This window comes from Pleurodeles waltl, chromosome 8, assembly GCF_031143425.1.
Source record: "Pleurodeles waltl isolate 20211129_DDA chromosome 8, aPleWal1.hap1.20221129, whole genome shotgun sequence".
Taxonomy (NCBI): domain Eukaryota; kingdom Metazoa; phylum Chordata; class Amphibia; order Caudata; family Salamandridae; genus Pleurodeles; species Pleurodeles waltl.
The window spans coordinates 905,436,557-905,459,406 of NC_090447.1; positions in this window are offsets into that span (position 1 = coordinate 905,436,557).

Here is a 22,850-nt window from a genome sequence, read left to right on the forward strand (position 1 = left end):
TCTATGTTCTGCTTATGTGGAACTCTAGTCACAGATAGTCCTTGCAAAGATAGGTGCTGTACGACTTACTGCTGTCAAGGGTCTGGCCATACATTCCTGTTACCAATGCTATAGCACATCCACTGCCTCAAGTATTAGGCATTTTATTCCCTTATAGACTGATGGTGTCTTAGTTGTGTGCCATATGCTGCGATGAACCATGTTGCCAACATGTATGTGTGAAATAGGTGTGGTCCTCTGCTATTGCCCTTCAAAGGTGAAATGTACAGGATGTCATTTACAGTGTGTGTGTATGTGACTGCTGTGTAATACGCCTCACAATAGCTTTGGAATGTTCTGTGTCCTGATCGGTATATCAGCAATGCTCCTTGAGGCTACACTGTTATTCTGACAGTTAGAGATAAAGGTGAGCAAAAATGATTACCCAGACCATGATATTGTGATTATTGTCAGTGTTTATTTTCATATGTTGCTACAGTGGTGAGTTGTTTTAAAATAAATTGTTCACAATATGTTGGCACCTACGTAATCCAGCAGCTGTGTTTTGTTGTTCCCCCTCATGTTGCAGGCCAGCATCCTCCTCTTCCTCCTCTTCAGGCATTTGTGGCTCTGGTTCTAATAGGGGAATATTCCTTCGTATACAAATGTTGTGCAGGATGGCACATATTAAAATGATCTTACAGACCATTTCTGGTGAATATAGGAGGCTGCCACCAGTGATGTTCAGGCACCTGAATCTCGACTTGAGGATGCCGAAGGTCCTCTCCACTATGGTGCGTGCCCTCCTATGCGCCTCATTGTAGGCACGCTCTGCTGCAGTGCTTGGGTTGCCAAATGGTGTCATAATCCATGGCTGGATCCCATACCCCTGATCATCTGAAAAAGAAAATGATTGGGATCACGTTGATGTAGCTTGCCCCATTAATATCACCTTGCATGGCAGTAGTTGTCTTGTGTTGTCTGTGACTCTTTTGTGTTATTGTGTTGCTTCATAGGCTTCCAGGATATACCATCTGCATTGGGTTGTTTCCTTGGCTGAACGAGTGTTTGGCTGCTGACCGGTTGTCAGCAGTATGTTTTGGGATTTGCAGTACAGTGTGCACTCCCTAGCATTGTGACTTGTGATACAGGTGTCCCTGTGACTTCACTGGGGGTGAGATGATAGTTCTATACACAGATTCAAATTGACAGTGGTGGTAACACGTTAGCTTATATGTACCCTGGACATCCCATACCTTTAGACATATGCAATGGATTAATTTAAACATCAGTGAGATGCTTACATTTTGCAAGGTGACAATTAGCCAAACCTCTCCATACGTTGTGATCATTGATGTCCTAACATTAGCCTGTACACTAATTTCAGATGTGTGACAGGTTCACTGCAGACCTATCAAACATGGCTAGTGGTGTGACGACCTCAGTGTGTTCCTGTCCACATGTTGTTGTCGTGGTGTATGTGTTGTGTGTCCTAGAGGGTTGCTGCGCAGTGTGTATATAGGTAGGTTTCTGTACTTACCAACAGTTGTCCATTGCCATATCGTCCATCCTGGAAGTGTTCATTGATGGTAGAGTGACGGAAGATGAATGAGTCATGGACACTCCCAGGATACTTTGCCACGATGTTGGTGATCAATCCTTGGTGATCGACAATGGCCTGCACATTGATGGAGTTTGTGTGCTTCCTGTTGCGGTAGAGGTGTTCAGTTGCAGCAGGTGGCACAAGGCGTACATGTGTGCAGTCAATGGCACCAAGGACGTGTGGGAATCTATTAATGAGGTAAAACCCCTGTTTTGTCTCCTGCTGCTTCTGCTGTGTGGTTGGGAAGCAGATGTGGCAGGGTGTGAGTCCAATGACGGCATCCAGTACTTTGGGCAAGAAGGCAGAGAATGATGGCTGTGATATCCCGGCAACCAGGGTGCCAGTACTTTGAAAGGAGCCACTTGCCAACATGTGAAGTACAGCTAGCATCTTTGTTTCTGTTGGGATGGTGCGAGTGTCAGCAAGGTGGGTGCCAACTGTTGCTCTATGTTGCACAGCAGCTGCTGAATGGCCTGGCAATTCAACCTGTACCTCTGGATGATATCATGTTCCCTGAGGCCATGAAGGGTTATCCTGGTGCGGAATATCCTCTCCTGCCTTCTGCCCTGCCTTTGGGGTCCATGCTGGTGTTGTGGTAGCTGCTGTTGTTGTTGCTGGGCTCTGCGTCTGCGTGCACGCTGGATGAGAAGCACCTCCATGTCTCCCTTTTGCTGCTCTGCTGTTGCTTCTGTGTGTTCTGATTAAAGACAGGTGTGTTTGCCCCATTTTAACGCCTGCCCTGACCCAGGCGTTAATTTTTTACGCAAAACGGTCTGTGCGTCATTTTCCGACTCCGCATCCCAGCCGTACAGGATTTTTGCCCGGAAGCGTAAATACGACGCACGGCTGGTTACGTCTTTTTTTGGATGGGAAAGCCTACCTTGCATATGATTAATGCAAGGCAGTTTACCGCATTCACAAAATGATGCACACTGCAGGATTTTGCCATCCGCTGGCACAGGCGAACAAAGTTAAAATATGGGGCAAGGTTTGCGCCGATTGTGCGTCAAAACTTTTGACGCACATTCGCGCAGATGGAGTATAAATCTGCCCCATAGATTAAGCTTGTCTGTGTTTGTGTGTCATTTAATCAGTCTGTAATTAATCCTAGGCTTCAAACCAGAGAAGAGATTTCCTGGAGAGATACAGCTCATTTTAGAAATGTATTGGGATAGTTAGTTATTCCCCTGTCTCTCTTGCACTTTCTCTTTTTCTTTCCCTGCAAGGGGTTCTTGTTGGTGGGAATTATTTATCATCGGACTTTAACCCTGAGTAAGAGAGAGAAATGCAGAAAGAGCAAAAAAAGAAGAAAGATGCAGAACACAAAGGTGAAAACAGTGTTAAAGAGAGAAAGCAGGAATGAAAAAGAACTTTAAAGGGTCAAATTAAGAGACAAAAACTGTAGTATAGTGGAAGAAAGAAGTGTGTTAGAGTGTCAGACCTTATTAAGTAAACTTACAAGGGAGATGCGCATAGGCCGATTAACCTTTTGACTGCACTTCGAATTTTTCCCACCATATATCCCATACCAATGCAAATCAATAACAACAACAATCTATAATATTAATAATCAATAGGAGTCAGTAATATCCACACACCATGACCTCTCGGCCATGAAAAACCACACCTTTATGTAAGAGTTAGAATGTTTATTTCCCTATATTAACAATGCTAATGTCACGTAACTTAGTCTCAGAATCAAATGATAAACATAAAGGAACAACACTGGCTGCCCAAAGCAGAAAAGAATTACAGTTTAATCAAAGCTTGAACTACTACACAATGTGAGGTTACAGTACAAATTAATAGCAATAATAACTGTGCAAATGATATTACATGCATTTAGATTCAACAAAGAAAAGACAGCAACCATTATTACATGTAGCGAACTTCATCAGTGAGAATCCTAACTAACATCAGATTAGAATAGCATTTTTGGGCTTCATGCAAAAAAATGTAGTCATACAAATTTGGAAAAACATCTAACTATGGCTCTATCAAAAAGCGGTTGGTACCTAAAAAACAAAAACAAATAGACATAACAATCAGTAACATTGTCAGCATACCTGTCCTCAATATGGTTTAGCAAGCTGTGACAGTCTCCGTCAATAGGACATCAGTTTGGTTAGAACGACATCAGGATTCAGCATCAAAGGGCAGAAAAAGCAAAGTCTCTGTAAGCAATTCCGAAAAGAATAATAGTTTAACTCTCAAGACATTTGAGAAGAATATCGCAGGATGGCCTGTCTCCTCCTGGGGCGGCCTGGCTAATTTAGATTTCCTTAAACTACTTCCCACATCCTAATTGGTCAGGGGATGGCATGTTCACACATAATCCAATGAAATTAAAAGCCCAAATCTACAATTCATTTCAATCCCCTCAAATCTTCGTTCCCTTTTTGAATTTCCCATAAACTTTCTCTTTTCATTTCTTCCATCCTCTGATCATTTTTCATTTTCTTCAATTTAATCATTCTACACAATTTACATATTCCCCATGCTCCAATTATGTAAATCACAATAATCAATATCACTTGAATTATTTTCAATAATATCCCTTTCCCAAAGTTGCTGAACCAATTTCCCACTGAAGCAAATCCTTTGCTAACTTTCTCCCAAACACCTGGGGGCATATTTATACTCTGTTTGCGCCGAATTTGCGATTAACTCCATATTTATACTTTGGCGTTAGACGCGTCTAGCGCCAAAGTTCATGGAGTTAGCGTAATTTTTTTGCGTGAACACCTTCCTTGCGTTAGTGATATGCAAGGTAGGCGTTCCCGTCTTAAAAAATGACTCTGATGCATATGCGTCGTATTTATACTCCCGGGCAAAAGTGACGCCCAGGAGTGGGCGGGTCTAAAAAACCTGCATTAGCGCCGGATTTTAACGCCTGGGTTAGGGCAGGCGTTAAGGGACCTGTGGGCTCTGAAGGAGCCCAGTGGTGCCCTCCCATGCCCCCAGGGACCCCCCCTGTCACCCTTGCCCACCCCAGGAAGACACCCAAGGCTGGAGGGACCCATCCCAGGGACATTAAGGTAAGTTCAGGTAAGTATTTTTTTTTTTGTTTTGTGGCATAGGGGGGCCTGATTTGTGCCCCCCTACATGCCACTATGCCCAATGACCATGCCCAGGGGACAGAAGTCCCCTGGGCATGGCCATTGGACAAGGGGGCATGACTCCTGTCTTTGCTAAGACAGGAGTCATTTCAATGGGGGTTGGGCGTCGTAAAAAAATGGCGCAAATCGGGTTGAGGCGATTTTTTTGCCTCAGCCTGACTTGCACCATTTGTGGACGCCCATACGCCATTTTCCCCCTACGCCGGCGCTGCGTGGTGTACGTCGTTTTTTTTAACGCACACCAGACAGCGCCGGCGGCTAACGCCGGCTAACGTAATTCAATAAATACGGCACCCGCATGGCGCTTCAGAATGGCGTTAGCCGGCGCTAATTTTTTTGCCGCAAATCTGCGTTGGCGCAGTTTCGCGTCAAAAAGTATAAATATGGGCCCTGGTTCTTTCATCATCACTCACACAGCTTTATTCGGTTACTTTCAACCATTAAAGCAAAAACAACATTCAAATACAAAAAATGTTTTTGATAAAAGGGAAAAAATAAAATAAAATAACAGATGTTCAGCCTTAAAACACATAAAATTACTTTCCTTCAAAAAGAACTTTACCCCCTAATACCTAGCATTCGAATTAGACATGGGGTTTTATTTCAGTCTTAGGTGCATGGTTAAAAATTAACAGCTAAAACATTTTAAAAATGTATTCCTCACCATCATTTTTTCCCAGGACACGGATACGTATATGCTAAGCAGCTGCGATGTACTTGCTAACCGCACAAGATAGGGGGGAGGAAGTATCCCTCATCATAATCCTTAAGGCAGCCATACAATGTCTCATCCCCATATTTCTGCACACGGGTCGTAACCACTTCTGTCGCGCAATCATATATGCGGGGCATATAAATATAAAATGTGAAAAAGATTCTGAAGTGTGATTACAACTAGGACAAAGATCAGATCTTGGAGTCAAGCTCCGAGTGCTACCATAAGATTTAAGGGGCAGGCAACCATATCTAAACTGAATATACAGACTCTTACTTAGTGGGTCAAGAATTGTATCCATAAATGGTTCAAGATACGGATACCATTTAAAGTAAAAAAATTGTAAAGTCAATCTGCCATGTGTTGAGCACAGCAGATAGTTTTCCCTGACATACGTCCAGTAAACAGTTTTCAAATGGTTCTTCTGATCCTTCCTTATACTGTCAGGATGGCTCCAAAACTCACCGAGACCCAATCTGTGGAACCATTTTGAAATGTGATTAAACCAAGGAATGGTAAGTACATTAGGTCTGTCTAGGTTGTCTTGAATAGACTCCTTATATGTGGATAGCTCAGGGGTGGTCCATACGCGGACGAAGAAAAGCGATGGTCGTAGGGCAATTACATCTGAGATGCATGAAAGACCAAGGTCCCAGAACATTGGCAGCAGTGGAGTATTACGAGGTCAAGCCAAAATCTACAAACTTACAAAGTTGTTTTCCCCCACTGCGAGCTTGCCAGTGTTCGAGGACCCCCCGATTTCTGCCCCATAGACCACAGGACTCTGTGCCTTTGCTCGATAGATTTTAATGGTTAGAGTAATCACTCTCTCAGAGGTAGTCTTGTGGAAACGTAAAATAGCCCCAGATCTATGGGCCAGAAGAGCTAAACTTTTATCGATTTGGGCCCCCCAATGCAGATTATTGCTAATTCTCACCCCCAGATAGTCTATGGAGCATACCTTGCCTAGGGGGGTACCATTATAGAAAATGGAATATCTCTTGGTATGGCCACATCCCAGGGTCATAAGTTTAGTTTTGCTATGATTAAGCTCAAGTCCAAAATCACCACAAAATGAACGAAACTTATACACAAGTACCTGAAAGCCCATAGGAGTTCTAGAGATCAGGAGGGAATCGTCGTCAAATAGCAAAATCAGAATTTTATAGTTATTCAGAGATGGCGCGTCATTTTGGCAGTTGGTAACGACTTGCACCACCTCGTTAATAAACAATGTAAATAGGGTTGAGGCAAGAACACAGCCCTGGCGCACTCCTCTCCTAATATCTATTTTGTCGGTGAGTTCCCCCTGATTACTCCATCTAACTCGTGAAAATGTTTTTTCGTGTAACCTTTGAATTAAATGCACTAGGTTTCCTGGGATACCAATTTTATTTAATACTCTCCACAATTTCTCTCTTGGAACAAGATCGAACGCAGATCTTAAATCTACAAAAGCAACATATAGTTTTTGCTTAGATAGGGTGACGTACTTCCAAAATAGTAATGACAGCCTAAAGACTTGGTCCATGGTGTTAGTTTTAGGCCAAAAAACAGCCTGTAAAGGAGATAAGATTTGATTATCTTGGATCCAATCAGTAAGCCTATTTAAGACTTGCTAAGCAAAGGTCTTTTGAAGGATATCAATTAGGCTGATCGGTCAATAATTTGCAGGTGAACTTACATCACCCTTTTTATGAATCAGGATTATTTCTGCGCTGCACCAAGAATCGGGAATAGGGCTACCAGCTGCTATGCCATTAGACAATAAGTTTATGTACCATGCCCATATCTTAGGTTCAGATTTAAACAGGTCCCCTGGAATCTTATCGGGACCAGGATCTTTCATTGGCCTCAGAGAGTTAATTGCAGCTGTTGTTTCGGCTAATGTAAAAACAATACTCTCAGTTGCAGTCTTGGTAACAGCCCGACAATCATCATGTCCAGGGACCTCCGGAGCTTGCGGTACAGGCAGGGCATAAATTCCAGAGAAATAAGACACCCATCTTTCAGGCTGGATGTACATACCAATAACATCCTTACCCCCTTTTGAGCTGGAGGCCAACAGCCGCCAGAAGGAGCTGTCATCTTGATATTTGACTGCTTCAAGCAGCTTCTGCCAAATCTCATTATCCCAATCTTTTTTTGCTTGTTTCAGGGCCTTAACATACCTACGTCGGGCATCTTTAATACCCTCTTGGGTGGAATTTTTTACAGCCTCGTTTAGGTTAGATCTTGCTCGCACACAGTCCTTATTATACCAATCCCCACGAGGGATGTCAACAGTTCTCGGTTTAAAAGGCATTTCCCTGTAGAAAATACCCTGTAGGGAATCAACCATTTTGTTGTGGATAGCCATATTAGGAATATCAGGGGCCTCTTGTTCCTCATAATCAGCAAAGAGTTTTAAAAATAATGAATAGATTTCCGTAATCAAATACGAGTTGGATTCAACCTTTGGCCAACAGACCGAGAGCGTCTATGATTCAGACGGGGGAGTGGGACATTAGTAATCGTTGTATGCTGGACTCTTACAAATGCATAGTTGGTCAGTACAAGGCACAGAGGATTATGATCACTATCAAGGCGAGGTGATATTTCCATGTCCAGTGAACTTGACCATAGCCTAATGTCTACCAGAATATAATCAATAGTACTAAAAGAAAGCCCTTGCTTGAAGGTAATAGCTCACTCTGGATCAGGTTTAGTGCGGCCGTTACATTCTCTCAGGCCATGTTTCAGACAAAGGGAGGACAATTGAGTTGCAATATGGGAAGCAGGCAAAGGCACCATTTCCTTAAATTGGGGAATACCCCAATATTCGTCCTCCTCAGTAGTCACATTGCTGATGGTATTGTCCAAAACAAAAGAACAATTGAAGTCACCTGCTATGATCAAATAATCTGAAGAGTCCAAAAGCTCTATGTAAACAGTCAGCTGGGTGAGAACAGTTGATTCTAACCCACGGGGAACGGATCTTGCATAAATATTCAGAACTATCATCCTGAATCCAGGTCGGAATGTGAGTTGCACACCCAGCAAATCATAGGAATTAAACTTTATCATTGAGTGGTCACATTCTAGCTTATTATTCAACAAAATCATTAACCCTCCTATCCGTCTTCCAAAAGCACCAAAGGAAGGTTGGGCAGCAGAAAAGTAAATTGTAAAGCCTTTTATGGATATCTGTTCTGCAGTCCAAGTTTCCTGAAAAAGACAGATATCTTATTTATTAACAAAGCTTACCCATTCCGAATCACCCAACTTTGACTTAATTCATGCAAGATTCCAAGATATAACATTGATTTTGGGAGGCGTGGATATTAACTTAGTTCTCAATAGGGAGGCAGTGGTTGGAGTCCCTATAGGTTGACGCTCATCGATTACTATTTTAGGAGGTTCTGTGCAGGGAGCAATCAGTCAGTCCAATTCAGAGAGAGAGGGGGAAAGATTCTCAGGTTTAGATGGTAGAGAGTTCTCAGAAGAAGAGATAACCCCGTCTACGATAGTTCCAGATGTACAGTATCCTCTGCATAACGGGACCCCAGGCGGCTGACTACTAAGTCTAAGATTTGTTTCCCTGCTTGTACTTAATGTACCTGTCTGTGTGCCAAATGCCAGGAGATCATTGACTAGACTACTATCATTGAAGAGAATCTAAATATAATCAAATTCCAACCCCAACTGATTATATCTGCGGACCTCACAAATATCGGACCGGATAACAGAGAGGCAATTCCTCTATGAGCGTATCCAATGAGTAACTTTGTTAATTAGAGAGTCACTCGACCCTGAGGTAGCTTCGGCACCCTAGTCAGGTATATAAGGGCATCTTTCCTCCTCCTTCTCGACCTTCCCTTGACGTCATGGGTCTGTGTAAATGTCAAATAGTCAGAGTGTATAACTGAAAAGGGACGAACACGAAAACTTGCTGCAGAGGGCGTTCCTCCTGAATTTAACTGAGAAGTTTTTAGACAAGGAATACCTATATTCCCCTGTCTGGCGGTGTATCCACACTTTTTTACACCTAATTTTGGAACTTGCTCATTGATAGTAGAAACGGTCTGACAAGCAGACCTGCCATGCCTTAGTGTACTGCCATTACTTCCCCTAGCTATATTAAGTGTAGAAAGAGAAGTTGTTTTGTCACCTAGGGTAAAGAAACTAGATTTTTTGGGTTTCATCAACAGATCAGAGGAAGGAACAGTCTTGTACGGCACAATGCAATTACAACCAGACTTTTGATCATAGAGTCCAGAGATTTTGTTCATAAGAGTTACCAACAGACAGTTAACATCGTCTAATTTCTGAGAAATAATAGCTAACTGAGAAGCTTCATTACTGCCCATCTTTTTATCCAGAATATCCTTGTCAGTCCCTTCTACGATTAAAGTTTGTGAGTGTCCAGGGCTTACAGAATTAGAGGACAAAACCGAAAACCTATTTGAGCAAGGAATGGTAATAAGAGGCGGAGACATGCACCTCAGGGAAGGTGCACCCTCCACAGGAGAACATCCGTTTGTTTCCACCAATAATGGTGAGATCTCCAGAAGTGAGGGAATTGCAACCTGGGAATGAGGAGGAGGGTGCAAATCCACCTTAACCTCTAGTCTGTGCATCTGTGATTTTTTCTTAAAGAGTTCAGGAAACTTTTTAGGAGGAATAATATCCGGAATAGAAGGGCCAATATCGGAAGGACTCCTCAATATTGCTTCAACCTCTTCAAACAGTGAATCAATTGTTTTGAACAGGACGTTTTTGGGGTTTTTTTAACCCAAGAGTGGGATACTGATACATCATCGGCCTTCCGCTTCCCCATATCATATTTCCAATAACCAAGCAGGAAGAGGGAAATAATGAGGTCAAGAAATGATCACAGTAGAGCTAAGACCATTGATAAGACTCCTTACCTAGATGATTCCAAGCACGTCTAAAAAAGATAGCCCAGCCCTGTTTCCTGCTGTCATGTGCAAATGATATCAGAGGGGAAAGAAGCCCCTGAGAGCAAGGAAAGATGGAGACTTGCTCCGCTGGCCCCTTTGATGCCGGGTGTTGCTCGTAGTCAAATAGAACTGATCAGACTAAAAAAACAATGTTCCTAAATCCTCTGAACCAAGACCAATAACTAAACAGATGAATCTTTAGGGGGGTGGCCCAGCCCAGTCTCCTCCTGGCGATGATGGGCGCAAGATGGGCCCGCCCTTGGCCCCGGCGCGTCCCGCGCCACGATGAAATGCGGCACGCTATGTAGCACCCGTAGAGAGGGAGCCTCCCCCTGTCAGGTGTCTGCTGCTGGAGGGATCCTGAGACTGGAAGTCCCACTAGGATCCTTACGGCCAAAGTACGGGCATTGGGGGTGTGCCGCAATGAGATGCGGCGCGCTATGTAGCCGCCATAGAGAGGGAGCCTCCCGCTGTCAGGTGTCTGCTGCTGGAGGGATCCTGGGACTGGAAGTCCCACCTGGATCCTTACGGCCAAAGTACGGGCAGCGGGGGAGTGCTGCGATGAAATGTGGCGCGCTATGTAGCACCCGTAGAGAGGGAGCCTCCCCCTGTCAGGTGTCTGCTGCTGGAGGGATCCTGGGACTGGAAGTCCCACCAGGATCCTTACAGCCAAAGTACGGGCAGCGAGGGGTACCGTGCTGAAATGCGGCGCGCTATGTAGCGCCCGTAGAGAGGGAGCCTCCTCCTGTCAGGTGTCTGCTGCTGGAGGGATCCTGGGACTGGAAGTCCCACCAGGATCCTTACGGCCAAAGTACGGGCAGCGGGGTGTGCTGCGATGAAATGCAGCGTGCTATGTAGCACCCGTAGAGAGGGAGCCTCCTCCTGTCAGGCATCTGCTGCTGGAGGGATCCTGGGACTGGAAGTCCCACCAGGATCCTTACGGCCAAAGTACGGGCAGCGGGGTGTGCTGCGATGAAATGCGGCACGCTATGTAGCGCCCGTAGAGAGGGAGCCTCCCCCTGTCAGGTATCTGCTGCTGGAGGGATCCTGGGACTGGAAGTCCCACCAGGATCCTTACGGCCAAAGTACGGCCAGTGGGGGGGGGGTCTGAATTAGTTAATTGCCCCCTAAATAGAGGTTAAGTTTCCTTAAAAGTGGTTGGATGCTCACAATGGCTTAATGTCCAAAAATATGCATTTCCGATGGTTCAACCAAAGTTCTTCCTTCTCCTTACGGAGTGACTGGCTCACCGTCTTCTCTGGAGGCGTTGCTGCTGCAAAGGTCGCTTCTGGCACCAGGACAACTCTGCTTCAGGCGGACTGACGGTCACGGTCCAGATTTTAGCCTCTTTTAATGTAGGGGGCAGCCGGGGTGCACATGGCGCAGGGGTTTGCCAAAACAAGGGAAAATGAGCAATTTCCCTGACTTTTCCCGATCAATCAAGCTGCAGCACGACCATAGCGCATCCGGCTCCTGACGCGTGCCCTCCCTCCTACCTGGTTCTTTCAACTCTTTCAAATCAGCACTTTCATTAGTCAGATTAGTAAGTAAGCTTCTAATTTCTTTACTATTATCAGGAATAAATGAACAACAATGTTTCGAATGAAGCATTTTGCAAACTCCTCCATCTTTTGCTAAAAGAATGTCTAACACAAGGTGGTTCTGAAGAGTCATAGCTCCTTCTGCAGCCAAATCTATATCTATCAGGATCATGGCTCCTGAAAAATTTGTCACCATGTTATCCACAATTGTAGACAACTTCCGAATCTTTATAGAATTCAGAGCAACTCCTACTGAATGAATCATTGCTCCAAATATATCTCCCACTATACCAGAAGGCGATTTTCTCCTTTCTCCACTGTGATGTAATTCTGTCAACTTCGGTAATCTTTTCAAGTCATCCAGTTGGAAAATCTTTGGGAAAACTATCCCCAAATAATATGTACCATACCATCCTCTTAGAAGAAGGTAATCAGCCTTAGGCCCACAAATATAATATATCCCAGGAATTTCTGGATTGTGTCCATTCAACATAAATGTCCATTTACTCTGAAACAAAAGCACATGTCTACATTCACTTGTTCCCATAAATATAGTGTCAGTGCTAGAGTTAGGCCTATATACACAAAGCTTCCCCATGTGTTGTGCATCTAAAGCTAATTTCCCTTGTGTTTTTATTGCACTATAAGCATAATCATTTCTAAAAGTCCTTTTCTCTAAGCCCTTTTCTAACTTCTCTGTCAATGTCTTTCTCCTGTCATCTGTGTGATCTAAGAAGCTCTATTCTAAAGGTGCAAGCAAGCATGTCAGGTTATTACTCTGAGCGTAAGCTTTGCCAAAAGTTAATGTAGGCTCAAAGAAACATCTCACTAGTACTATGTCATTGTCCTTAGCTACTTTACTCAGGCACCTAATCATGGGGACACACGAGAACACCACATTGTGGTTGGAATAGAAATACTGAATGTACTCCTGGTTATAGAATCTTGTTAGTAACAAACTACAGCTTATCCCATAAGTGAGAGGCAAACTATGATAGGTAACTCCTTCTTTGACTGATGAAGGAATCTGCGTACACACAAAACAATTCTTCGCATCCATCTTCTCAACTTACTCACTCAATAAGCGAGAGAACACATTAGAAGAATTTCCCCTTGAGTGTTATCTACGTACAGATACTTTTCATCTAACCTAAACTTTTCTATCTCTGTTTATGAAGTAGTTGTCTCTAAAGCTGAAGCAGGGTTAGCTTTACTCTTGTCAAGAACAGTCATGCCCACAATCAATATCACATACAATATCACACACACAATTGCCAAACCAATATTCATGTCTTTACAGCACCTGTTCTTCTTACCCTGCTGGCTAATGTTACTCATGATCTGTAAAGAATCAGAAAGTAGAAAAGAAAAAATGTATAACTATGCAGCAAAAATCAAAAACAAAAGTCTTTTTTCAGCAGTTATTTATAGCTTTCAGTCACACTTCCAGGATCCTTTATCTCAAAAATCAGTAAGCTTGTCAAAATAAGTTTAGCAGCTTGTTAAATCAGGTTTCAAAGTCTTTTCCGGTTACTTTCAACAGTATCCTTTCTCTCTGCACTTTTTCAATTCGTCTCAACAGTTCAGTTTGTTACATTCCTTCAAGTGCCAAAATATTGACCTGGAATGTCTCAATAAAAATAAAAAGACAAAAACTCTCTTTGCCATTCACTTGTTGTTGCATACGCCCGTTCAGGACCTGCGTACCTTCGACTTGCTATTCTCTTTCCCTTCAATTTTCGATCTCCATACAATTCTCCTTCACTTAGATCTTCTCACCTAGTTGTATCTTCTTCTTCCTCTATTGTTGTCACAACAACTGCTTCCTTTCTCTTTGCTTGTGATTTCGGACACTTATCCACTTTTAGTGGATCCTTGGTCAATACTCTTTTCAGTGTTGAACTAGTAATTTCTTCTTGCTTTGCAGGATTTTCTCTTGACGGACCTGCAACTGGTTCAGAAGGAGTCAGATCACATAGGCTTTGATCCGCCTCAACTCCTTCCACCTCTGGGTCTGACGTTTGCTCTGTTCGCTCTGACTAAACTCTCCTGCTGTTTCAATTGAGATTGGCTCACTGTCACGCTTTTGGAGGTCTTCTCCTTTATCTCTCACAGGAGTGACCGAACCGTCCTCAATGTGCTCAGATCCGGACACAGTTCCTCTTTCTTCTCCTTCCAGCTCTGAGGCTTGTCTGGCAATTGTTGGTACTCTCAACAACTCTTCTTTGTTGTCCAAAGGACATGCCACTTTTCTCGTGTGGCTTGCATGTATCCAGTTCAGAACTCCAGCACACTTCACAGCTGTGGTAATTATCAGAACTACCTGGAACGGGCCTTTCCACCGAGGCTCCAAATATGTCTTCCTCATGTGTTTCCAGACCACCGCCCAGTCACCCGCCCCCTTAAGGGTTGTCCTTGATCTTGTATCAGCAGCAGTGTGGTGGCTTCAACCTGCTGAGAGAAAGAGTGAACAACATCAGCCAGACCTTTGCAGTAGTCCAACACCATATCATCTGTTTTGTTCACAAGAGCATTTGCAGGAACTGCTGGCAACCTCATTGCTCTGCCTATGAGGATTTCATGCAGTGACGATCCTGACTTCCTGTTGGGTGTGTTTCTCATTGTCATCAGAACTAATAGTAGTGCATCAGGCCATTTCAGAAAATTTTGGCGCACACATTTTCGCCATTCTTGATTTCAAGGTACCATTAATCTGTTCCACTAGTCCTGATGCTTCAGAGCTGTAACTACAATGCAACTTCTGCTAGTGTTTAATACTGCACATAGTAATTTCACTACTTCATTGTTGAAGTGACTTTGCCTATCTGATTCTAAAGAGATCGTAAACCCAAAACATTGTATCAGTTCCCTAAGCAGTAGTTTCACTACTGTGAGGCTGTCATTTCTTTGTGTAGGGTACACTTCAATCTAGTGACTAAAAATGCAGACAATCACCAACACGTATCTCAAACCTCAACACACAGGCATCTCAATAAAATCCATTTGCATTCTGCTGAATGGAACTCCTGCTCTTCCAATGTGGCTCAAACTGACCACGGTCCCTTTTCCTGCGTTCATTTGCTGACAAATGACACAACAATAGCAAACTGCTTCAGCAACTTGTCTAAAACTTGGATAGAATCAATTTTGTTTGAGCAGGTGAATCATGGCATCCCTCCCAACATGTGCTTGACCATGTTAATAGCTAACCATTTGAGACAACAGACTGTTTGGCAAAACCAACTGACCCTCTTCTGAAACCCACAATTCATCCTCTCGCTGTGCACATTTCATTTTGCTCCATGAACATTTTTCCTCCCTGTCAACATTGTTCTGCAATGTTTTCAATTCTTCCAATATATCCATTACTTGCAATGCAAAACTTGGACATGTTTCATCTTCTTCAGGTAACAATTCCCAATTATCCTTGAACAATATACAGTTCAATGGACAAAACCTTGCAACTTGTTCCGCATATCCATTTCCCACTGACACAAAATCTTGCAATTTCACATGTGCACTGCATTTCACCATGGCAATCTTTTCCGGAATTTGGATGGCATGCAACAATTCTTTAATTCTCTCACAATTTCTCACTGGTGAACCAGAAGAGGTCATGAAACATCTCTGTGATCACAATTGGCCAAAATCATGGACTATTCTAAAACCATAATGGCTATCCTTTTAGATGTTAACTTTAAGCTGGGCATAAACATGGAATGCTCTAGTAAGGGCTACTAGTTCCGCTACTTGTGCAGAATACACTCCTTGAAGCCAGGATGCTTCCAATATACCGGTATTTTTGCGCACAGCCTATCCTGCCCTCAGTACTCCTGTATTGTCCCTTAGACAGGAACCATCAGCAAAGATAATTTGGTCATTTTCTTCTTCCAATCAGGTGTCTCTAATATCAGGTCTCTGTTTTGTTCACAGATCAGTTACCTCAAGACAAACATGCTCAATGTCTTCCAACCTTTCAATTTCAACATTTTCATTCAGAAGTAAGGTTGCCGGGTTAAGTACTCTACATCTTTTTAATTACACATTTGGGGACTCTACTATACTCGTCTCATAACAAATCAATCTTGCACCAATCAGGTATTGGGTCTTGGTGCGGGTAAGTAAAACTTTAACTGAGTGAAAGACCATTATTATGAGGGCATGTCCCATAACAACTTCTTCACACTGTGCGAGGCTCCCTCCAACCACTGCAAATGCACGCAAACAGTCTGGTAGAGCTGCTACAACTGGGTCCAAAGAAGCAGAAAAATATGCTACTGGGCTGTTTACACCTCCATGGACCTGCATCAAGACAGACAAAGAACATGCATCACGCTCATGACAAAACAACGTGAAGGACTTAGTGTAGTCAGACATACCCAAAGCCGTAGCTTTGCACAGACTGTCTCTCAATTCAGAAAAAGCTTTCATGCAAGCCTGATCTAACACTCGGGATCAGTAACCTCCTTGTAGGTCAGCTTCTGCAAGGGCTTAGAAATGACTGAAGGATTGGGAATCCATTGGTGAAAATAGCCCACCATCCCTAGGAACATCCTGACATCTCTTTGTGTGGTCGGGGGACTCATCTGCAAGTTGGCTGTAACCCTTTCTCTGGGTATGTTCCTTATTCCTTTCTCAATCCGGTGACCCAAGTATTTCACTTCTTTCTGACAGTACTGTAATTTCAGTGGAGACACTTTATGACTATTCTTTCCCAAATGGTTCAGTAAGGCAATCGTGTCATACTTGTCCCTCGTTTTGGATGCAATAAAAAAGTCATCAATATACTGTACTGTATCGATGTCGATTGGAAAGGTAATTCCAACGACTCAAAATTCTTATTCAAGATCTGATTGAATATGAAAGGTGACTCTGAAAACCATTGAGGGATTCAACACCAACAGCAAACTCGGTCTAAAAATTTGAAACAAAAGATAAATTGTTTGTCCCCATGGAGAGGCACAGAAAAGAAGGCTTGTGACAAATCTATTACAGTAAACCACTCAGCATCACATGGAATCTGAAACAGAATCACTGCTGCTTTGGCACCCCGGGGAAACATTTGATCACCATATTATTTATTAACTTTCCCGCAGGGCTTCTTCATTACCATTATCGGTGAATTACATGGGCTGCTCAACACTTCCTTCAAAACCCCTCGTTATACAAATTCTGCAGTTATGTGAGAAATCTTTATAAGGATAAACTGTGGCATATAGTACTGGGGAATTTGAGGAAAAATTGCATTCGGCTTTACAGGAACTTTAACTGACTCAACTCCAAGACCAATTTCTTTCCCTGTCAGATCCCACACTTTCTCTTTAATCATTCCTCTAAATCAGGAGGAAGCTCCTTCACTTTGAACACTGGAAAGAAATTAATCAGGGCATACTCCTCTTTTATAGCCTCACATTCGGTCTCTGGAGCTGGGTTATCCTCATCATCACTATTCGTCTGTATCTCAATGCCATCATTTGAGCAGGTAATCGAGCACCTGGTTTTCCACAGCAAGTCTCTTCTCAATACGGATGCTGGACTTGAATCATAAACTACGAATTTGTGCAATCCTTTAAAGTTCCCAATTTAAACCTGAACTGGTTCTGTAATTGGGTTGGTCAAATACTGATTTGCTACTCCTACAATTGGGACTGTCTTTCATGAAAGGGGCAAGTTCTGAACTTCTGCAGTTCTCACTGTAGAGCGTGTAGCTCCTGTGTCAACCAAGAATGAAACTCTGTGACCCATTACCTTTCCCTTCACATATGGGCCTTTCTGATCTACTTCTAAAGAAGCTGCAAGCACAAATTCCTCTTCATCTGAACTCTTGCTCACACAATCATCATTTATTCTATTCTCACTGTGTAATGGGAATTGTTGAACCGTGTTATTACTTTGGTTGGACCTCTGACCCATGACCTGTTGAGGAAGCATCACCTGCTGCTGTTCCATTGGGGCTTGAGGTATTTGAATTTGCTGTCTAAGTACCAATGGAACCTGCTGTTGCATTGGCTGCAACAGTGTCATTTGTACACATGGCATTTGCACCTGCTGCATGGGTAGAAAATTCTGTATTTGACTCACACTACTAAGAAAATTTGGATTCTCGTCCTCTCATGTTTTGAAACAAATTGGTGTCACTTGTTTGCTGGATAACACCTTCCTGCACCATCATCGGACACTCCCACTTCCAATGTCTGACCGCTCCGCAAGCATGACAAGGCAACACTCTCCTCATTCCCTGCATGTCATTCTGGACCACTGCAGTCTTCAAATCGGGGCTATGGTTTCATCACCAATTCCCATGCAACCTCTACCTCTCATCTGATTTTGAAAGCGCATTTCCCTGCTGCTGCTGTGGAAAATTTCCCTGTATCCCTGTTTGTGCCACTTTAATCTGCATCACTGTCATCTTTTCCTTCAGCTTTCTTTGCTACAGCTCATTATCATCACTACAGTATTTTTCATACTGCAACACTTCATCAATCGGCTTTGCTTGCCAGCAAATCAAATGTCTCTTACTCATCTGGCTAATTTCAGGTCTCAACCCTTCCACAAATCTGAACACAAAATGAATCATATCTTTCCACTCAATTGTATCTGTACAACTGTAATGCTTAAATGCCTGCAACAATCTTGTAATCAATATTACGCATGTATCGACTCTTTTGCTTCTTGAGCTGTCCTGTTTATTCTCTGCCAGTTAATGTTTTGGGCAAAATTCTCGGCTTCAAAAATTCAATTACTTTATAGTAATATTTAATTATTTCAGGAGATGACGCACCCGTATTTAGATATCTCTGTTTTGTTTGTCGGCCAATCTATACTCCTCTTACACTCCATCCACAGATCAGCTGGATCTACTGTCTCAAATAGAGTGTTCAAATCTTCCCACAGGCACTTTGCAAGTTTCCAAACCTGTGTTTTTGCTGGTACCATTCTACTAGCTTCTCTCTCAACTTGGGATAGTCATTTGTGAATGACAGAATGTCACTTCTGCTCCACGGGACATGAACAAAATACCCTCCTGGAATCTCTCTCATTGGTAAAATGTTCACTGGATCCTTGCCCTGTTGCACATGTGCAGTCAGCTCCACAGAATCCCTTTTTATTTCATCTCTTTCTTTGCCCATCTGCCTTCCCATTTGTCCAAGGCTCCCCATGTCTGGACACTTTGGAGTAACTCCCTAAGATGTGCCTTTATTCCTGCAGATCTCATGTGTTCAAAGTCTTTTATGTCAAAATCTAACATGTAACTCCTTTTCAAATGCTTTGTTTTCTCTATTTCTATGCCGTACTTCTCTGCCAAGTCTGCTAACCTTTGACGCACATTGCTCACTTCCCTCATAATTTTCTGGCACAGATATCTCAACTCTGCTTCTGTGTAGGACACTAATCTGTTCGCACCCATAGTTCCCTCAATGAGCTCACCCGCTTCCATTCCCAGTCTCATATAGTTCAAGTACTCCTCTCCCCTATGAGCACTTTGTGGGGTATTCAGTTTGTATAACCATTCAATCAACTAGTGGACAGTTAAAACTGTTGGTGTGGGCATGTGGCACCTGTTGTACCACTGTATTTGGGGACTGCTGTGTCAGTAATTTCAAGTTTCTGACTAACATTCAACCCTATAACAGTATTTGGAGGAACTCCGAATGGACTAAGGTCTAGCAATGATCGTGATCTGTCAAAGGTCTGTCCCACAGGAGAGACTACTTGGATATTCTAATTAAGTACTCCCCTCATTGAATTCTGACCTAGGACTCCCTGCCCATCTGCACTGGGTTTCTCTTGTGTGAATAAATGTACAGCTGGACCAGTAGTAACAGACACAGCATCTGGGCTCGGTCTACTACTCAAGTTCTGTGGGTGCAAAGTTCCCATATTCTGGCTCATCAGTACAGTCATATCTGTCTGTGTCCCTGTTATCAGAGTGTATTTTGGCATTGCCTGTGACTACACTTAAGGCAGTAAAAGTGCAGTTGGCTCTGTCTGAACCAATATCGGTTTCGTAAAACCTGTCCTGTAGGCACTATGAGGTTTGTGGCTGTTTCTGTACAGGTACATCAGGGAACATTCTCAGGACATTTGACTGTGGCACTCGTTTTTGTAATACCGGAGTAATAGGTGCGTTAAGACTGCTCTTTATTGGGCTTTGTGTCATACTCGGATTAACCTGCCCTGGACACGTAGTCATGTTAACCTGGGTCGGAGCTGAAGTATTTACACTGGTGTTCAGATCACTCACTTGTGCTGCATGTGGTGTGGGACAATTCCTCAATAACTGCAAAATTAACTCATCATTGTCTGACTCTTCCTCAAATGTCAATGATCGTCTAGACTCTTTTGGTCTTCGTTCCCTACTTTCAGAAGGGCTACTGTTTGTTTTTCAGTTAGCTTTCCTTCCTTCTCTCTCGCTGTCTTGTGTGATCGCTGGAAACATTTTAATTCCCTTTAAAGTCTTGGCTCTCCACAATTTCTGAGCATTGTCCCATCTAGCCTCTGCTAGTGTCTTTTCTGCCTTTTTCATTCTCGTCTGAAATTTCTGTTGCTGTTGCCGTCTGGCTACTAACTCCTAATGCCTCAAACTGTGCTGGTCTAGGTGGGTATTATCATCATTTAGCACCCTCCTCAGATTCTCTAAGCTCCTCAAATTAAATGTTCTGTGGGCAGGAAATGCTAAACTCCCATCCTTCTCGTCACTTTGCACCATTGCTTCAACCAAAGGCATGACATGACACCCTGCTCTTCGATTACAATGTAAGCTGGTGTAGCTTCTGGTGGTGCATTATCCCCTATATCTGTTGTAATGTATGTATCTCCCCTTAAAGCACTCTTTAAAGCTTTGAAAAATGTCATTTTGTGACCTTTATTTTAATCTAAACCAAATTAGGAAGTAACTTTTAATTCCAGAATTCTCTTCACCCACCTTCTTAACCAATTGTGCTTCAAGGACGGATGCCAATCTGTGTGCGACCCTTCTCCCTAACCTACCTATCTCAGCGTGGCTTCAATGACATCACACTCACACGTACTGCAGCTGACAAAGTCTTGCGGCTTGTCTTCCCAAATTCAGATTCACACAAAACTAATGCAAAATTATTATGAGCACTAAATAAAATCAAACCCCAGTTTTTCCGTTTACTCTGGTAAGGTAACATAATTGATTCAGAAACTTTATGGATTTTTCACTGATGGCATTTCACTCTAGCAGCTACTCCTTCTTTCTTAGTTTCCCTGATTCGCAAGCAAAATTTGACTTGCATATTTCACTCTAAACTGATCGGTGGGTCTGTCCTGGTGCACATAGGACTCACCAGATCGCAGTTGAAAATTCTTTCAATCACTTTGACTCACACTTCGACTTGTCAACCACGTCCAATTGATCTATTAAACTAGACAAATTACAACAAAACCCAAGTGTCTCATACACTTTCAATATTCTCCAGAGTCTTAGACCATGCAGAGTCCGTATACCTTCAAGCACGTGGACAATTTTTGAGCAGAAAGCGCCCCACACACGTGAAGTTTGACGATTTCCCTACTCTCACACCTCAGAGTACACACGCTCCTTCTACATCATTTGGAGTACGCAAACTCCCTGAACCCTTACAAACATCACAGTTCACCTGCGACTTGCATAAGCTGTGCAAGCTCAAAACCTACTACATTCACACTGTCACTAGAATGCCGAGAACATCCTCAAACCATGATTGGCAAGCTCCAAGATTCTGTGAAAGTCATTTTAGCTACTTAGGGGCATTTTTTCTTTCCACCTTGTATCACTGAATCTAGAAAAATCCAAAATTTCACCAATTTCTCTAAATCTGTGAATTATTTTGCTCTCTGTAGGGTATTAACCCTTATCCTACTATCATTGTTGGGGGCACCTGTTATTTCTCGCTTACAATCTCTGAGACCAAATACTCTACTACCTGTCTCCAGACTTTATGATGGCCTCTTAAGTAGAAAAACCATGTACCAGGCACCTATGATGGGCTCTTAAGAAGACAAACCATCAATCTCTGCTACCATCTCTATTAGCATATCAGACCTTATTAAGTAAACTTTCAAGGGAGACGCGAATAGGCCGATGGACCTTTTGAGTGCACTTCAAGTTTTTCCCTCCATATATTCCATACCAATGCAAACCAATAACAACAAAATCTATGACATTAATACTCAATAGGAGTCAGTAATTTCCAAACATTATTACCTCTCGGCCATGAATAACCACACCTTTATGTAAGAGTTAGAATGTTTATTTCCCTATATTCACAATGCTTAGTCTCAGAATCAAATGATAAACATACAGGAACAATACTGGCTGACCAAAGCTGCGAAAAAATCACAATCTAATCAAAGCTTGAGCTACTACACATTCTAAAGTTACAGTACAAATTAACAGCAAGAATAACTGTGCAAATGATATTACATACATTTCGATTCAACAAAGAAAAGACATCAACAGCTATTACATGTAGCAAACTTCATCAGTAAGAAACATCAGATTAGAATAGCATGTTTGGACTTCATGCAAAACAATTTAGTCACACAAATTTGGAAAAACATCTAACTATGGCATATGAAAATAGTGTTTGGTACCTAGAAACAAAAGCAAATAGACATAACAATCAGTCACATTGTCAGTATACCTGTCCTCAATGTGGTTCAGTAAGCTGTGACAGTCTTCATCAATAGGGCATCAGTTTGGTAAGCAAGACATCAGGATTCCGCATCAAAGTTCAGAAAAAGCAAAGTCTTTTTAAGCAATTCCAAAAAGAATAATAGCTCAACTCTCAAGATAGTTAAGAAGAATATTGCAGAATGACCTCTCTCCTCCAGGCGCAGTCTGGCTAAGTTAGATTTCTTAAAACTACTTCTCACATCCTAATTGGTCAGTGGATCACATCTTCACACTTAATCCAATGAAATTAAAACCTAAAATCTTCA